Below are 5135 nucleotides of genomic sequence, written 5' to 3' on the forward strand. Positions count from 1 at the left end.
GTGTGGAAAATCAAGAAGACATAGACAAGTTGGTGGAGTGTGCAGATAGGTGGCAGATAAAGTTCAATGCGGAGAAGTGTGAGGTGATGCATATTGGTAGGAAGAACATGAAGAGACAATATAAAATAAGGGGTGAAATTTTGAAGGGGGTGCAGGAGCAGCAACACCTGGGTGTAAATGTGCATAGATCATTGAAGGTGGCAGGACAGGTGGAGAGAGCAGTTAGTAAAGCATATAGTATACTGGGCTTTATTAATAGGGACATAGAGTACAAGAGCAAAGAGGTTATGCTGAATTTATATAAGACACTTGTTAGACCTCAGCTGGAGTATTATGTACAGTTCTGGGTGCCACATTATAGGAAGGATGTGAACGCATTGGAGAGAGTGCAGAAAATATTTAGAAGAATGGTTCCAGGGATGAGAAACTTCAGTTACGAAGATAGATTGGAGAGGTTGGGACTGTTCTCCTTGGAGAGAAGAAGGCTGAGAGGAGATTTGATAGAGATGTTCAAAATCATGGATAGGGAGAAGCTGTTCCTGCTCATAAAAGGATCAAGAATGATAGGGCACAGATATAAAGTGATTTGCAAAGGAAGCAAATGTGACATGAGAAGAAAACTTTTTCACACGAGTGGTTCAAGTCTGAAATAGACTGCCTGGAAGTGTGGTGGAGGCAGGTACAACTGAGGCATTCAAGGGGGCATTAAATGATTATTTGAATAGAAAAATTGTGCAGGGGTATGAGGAAAAGGCAGGGCAATGGCACGAGGTCATAAAGCTCATTTGGAGAGCCAGTGCAGACACGACAGGTTGAATGGGCTCCTTCTGTGCCATTAAAATTCTGTGATTCTGCTTCAGCTATTACGGGATTTTCCTGTGAACCCCCTGAAACATTTTGCAAACCACAGTTTGGGAACCACTCTCTATTCAATCAGATCATGGCTGATAATTGCACAGTTAGAGGGCAGAAGGAACACACACAGCCCATGATATTGTACACTTTGATGTTCATTTTATGCCTTTGAGCTGATTGAATTTTTTGATGTGGTAACAGAAAGGGTTGATATGGGTAATGTGGCTAATGTGGTGTTCATAGACTTCCAAAAGGTGTTTCATAAAGTGCCACATGATATCAGCAAAGTTGAAGCCTTGGAATAAAAGGGTCAGTTGCAACATGGATATGAAGTTGGTTGATGGCAGGAAACAAAAAATAGTGGAAAAATGTTGTTTCTCTGTCTGGAGGAAGGTATATAGTGGGGCTCCCCAGGGATCAGTTTTGGGGACAATGCTTTTATTGATCTATATTGATGAACTTGACTTGATGTGCAGGGCCCAACTTCACAATTTGCAGATGACACAAACTTGGAAGTATTGTGAATTGCGAGGAGGACAGTGATAGACTTCAGGAAGACATAGACAAGCTGGTGGAATAGGTTGACAAATGGTAGATTAAATTAATGATAATTAATTAAATTTGAGAAAGAATAAGGAAAGGTAACATAAAATAAAAGATGTAGTTCTAAAGGGGATGCAAGAGCAGAGAGACTTGGTGTATATGTGCAAAATCATTGAAAGTGGCAAGGCAAGTTGCGAAAGTATAATAAGGCATATTGGATTCTGGGCTTCATAAATAGAGTACATCAAGGAAGTTATGGTGGACCTTTATAAAACATTGGTTCAGCCTCAACTCAAATATCATGTCCAATCCTGGGCACCACACTTTAGGAAGGATGTGAAGGTATCAGAGAGGGTGCAGTAAAGGTTTACTAGAATGGTTGCAGGGATGAGGGACTTCAGTTATGAGGACAGATTGACAAAGCTGAGGCTGTTCTCATTGTGAAAGAGGTTGAGAGAAGATTTGATAGAGGTGTTCAAAATCTGAGGGGTCTGGACAGAGTAGAAAGGGAGGAACTGTTCTTATTGGCAGACAGGTCAAGCACCAAGGGACACAGATCTAAAGTGATTGGCAAAAGAACCAAAGGCAAAATGATAATTTTTTTTTAAATCCAGAGAGTGTTTAAGGTCTGGAATTCATTGTCTGAGAATGTGGTGAAAGCATATTCAATTGTGCCTTTCAAAAGGAGATTGGATAAGCACCTGAAGAGAAAAAAATTGCAGTTCGACAGGGAAAAAACGGAAGAGTGGGAATGGCTGAGTTTCTCCCACAAATAGTCAGCACAGGCATGATGGAATGAGTGGCCTCCTTCTGTGCCATAACCATTCTATGATATGAGCACCAGCAAATTTCTAGGGCAAGGTTTAGACCGTCTATTCCAAGAGTGAGTCACTGACAGAAATGATGGTGAGTGGATACCTTGCCATTTCATTGCAACATTTCTACAAGAAACTGTTGACTAAAGGATTCCAAAGCATGAATGAATCTCTGACCTGTTATCAAGCTGGTTTGGTCTGTTTACGGATTAGCTGACATTTGCTCAAGCCCTTATCCTATTAGTGATATTTACAGATGCTCAGGATCAGGTTGCCACTTCATCTGTCTTGTCAACTGATGGTGGACAGAATAATTAGAACTCTTCATTAAAAATAAAGTCTCATCAAATTTATCAAGGGTGTTGCTACAAACAGGGTCAGGAAAGTCCTAAGCTTGATCACCTGGGTCTTTCTGAGGCAAGAGAATTGCTACAAACATCTTCTGATTAAATGAGGGGAAACCAGCCGGTACTTCGAATTCTGATCCCTATTCAGTAACCCCACCAGGAAATATGTGTACGGATTTCAGGGGAAGACATAATTTGTCTTGTCAAATATCCTGCTCATAACATCAAGGTTAACAAATAAATAATAGTGGATGTACCAGATACCATAGAAATTATATTCAGCCAATACTTTCAGGAGAGGGGGCAGGGGGACAGTGGGAGAAGAAATTTCCCACTTAGGAATATATCAACTCAAAACATTGTCTTGTTGGTACATGTATAAACCACTGGTTGGAGAATTCCTTCTATCTCTGCAACATTGATCGGGATTTAGTGGAGCCTGCTTGAGTGGGCATGACGGTGGGGAAGCTGGAAGAATCAGGTGGGAGTACACGCTTCTGATTCCCAGTGACGGGAAAACTGTCCCCAATTTAGTGGAGGGGTGGGATGAGCCCAACCCAGGAATTGCACCCAGTGACAGCAGGATTTCAATTAGGTTCACCAATGAGCCACTTAACACCAATTATCCCTGAGCCAACCAGAATTTGCATAGGACTTGCACGGATCTCCCACTGCTCCAAAAGGTTTCCCAGTGCCAGGTGGGGGTGTGGGAGGTGTCTCTAGTTCACAGGCACAGGGCTTGATTGAGGGGCCTTGCATTAGGAAGGGGAGGGGTTGGTGAAACACTCCCCCCCGCCCCCCCTTCCCTTTTATCTGACCTCCTCCCCGTGACTCCCATCCTGCTCCACTCACCTGTCTCCAGAGGTCCAGTGATGACTCCTGGTGAAAGCTTCAGCTCATTGCCAGTAGCAGCCGTCGCTCTCAGTGACACTATTGACAATGGAGAGCTGCCAGTCTCCGTTTGGCCAGCAGCACCTGGGGACACAATTTCCACCCTCTGGAAGCCTTGAGGATGGGAGACCCAAAGTTGGCCAGTTAAGTGCCCGATTGCATTTAAATTGCATCGGGCCTCCTGGCCAGGGGAGAGGGGAACCCCATCGCTGGAAGTCCACTCAACTGCTAAAATATTTTCCATTCACCTCTCTCAAGCGACTACAAATTGCCCTAAGGTATTCTGTCTCAGAACACATTTTACTTGCCTGTCTCCCAATCCTTATTGACCGATGTTGAAGCATTAAATTATTAAAAGTATTGAATTTAAAATACTCACCCCGCCCTATAAATTTCTTCATGGCCTTGTCCAGCTTATGTTTGCAATCTCCTTCAACACTCTTCCCAAAGACTATGTTCCTCTGATTAAGCTCTTCAATGCATTCCCCTATTCTTTCACTTGACTAGTGCTAGGTCCTTTAGTTACTTCAATTCTAATCTCTGGAGCTACTGTCATGAAGAGATATTGTGTATAGTGTTATTGGAAATTATTTTAAATTGGACTTGCAGTGGGGTCTGTGTCTGTGGGTATGAGTGTGTGTCTTAATTGGATTAAAGCCAGCTAGTCTGGTGCTTTGATGTATAGTAGTTTTGAGATGTTAATCAGGGTACATTTGCAGTTTATTGAATAAACCATTCAAAGACCGGGAGTGAAACCTTGCAGGTAGCTAGGAGACACCAAGCAATATGTTTATATTACTAATAAAAACAGTACTATGAAAGAAGTTTTATTGTTAGAAGAGGTGGAGTTCAAAGGGCAGTGAGAATTTGTATTCAGAGGGAAGGCTAGGTATATACAGTAAAGAGTTTTGTGTGTGGGTCAGAGGCATGTAAAATCTAAGCAGCCTGTAAGCCCCACCACTGTGTTTGTAAAGGAAACAAATTGCAAGGGACCTCATTTTGAATTCTTAAGATAAAATGTGCTTTGCCTGGTGTTTGTTTGAAGTCTATGGGTTGCTGTTGCCTTGGGGAAGATTTTCCTGGGAGTGATTAATTTGGGGACTTGTTTAAAAGTTATTATGGTAATAATTTGTAGACATCTGTATGTGTTTAAATTTATTGTAAATTAATAAATGTTTAATTTAATTTATATAAAAAACCTCTCAAGGCCTGGTGGTTTTTATTCCTGAATGTAGAGCTGCATCTCAAATGTACCAATTGAAAGTATAGGTTATGACAGTTGTTTAAAGTTTCCCTCTGGGAATTAAATAACTCAGCCTTTACCAACTGCTGTGTCATAACAACTACCTTCCTAAACATTTTCAGCCCTAAAATGCATTCTCAAAACTTCTCTCTTCAACTAAGCTTATAATCACTATTTCTGTCAGTTGACTTGCCATCTGCTTCTTTATTTTTTCCCCTAATCTTCTGAAGTACCTTGGGGGTGTTTTTCTATATTAACACCTTGTATTTATACAGCACATTTTATTGTTACAAACTTCAGATATTACTGTATGTTAGCTCATCAAGTTTCATTTATTTTCCATTCTAATATTGCAACTGAAATATTCCAGCCAGGATCTGATCTGTTGAGAGTGACAAATGTTATTTTTCTTGTGAATACTGCTGTAGGGAAACAACACAG

Source organism: Cetorhinus maximus, chromosome 6, assembly GCF_964194155.1.
Source record: "Cetorhinus maximus chromosome 6, sCetMax3.hap1.1, whole genome shotgun sequence".
NCBI classification, from domain to species: Eukaryota; Metazoa; Chordata; class Chondrichthyes; order Lamniformes; family Cetorhinidae; genus Cetorhinus; species Cetorhinus maximus.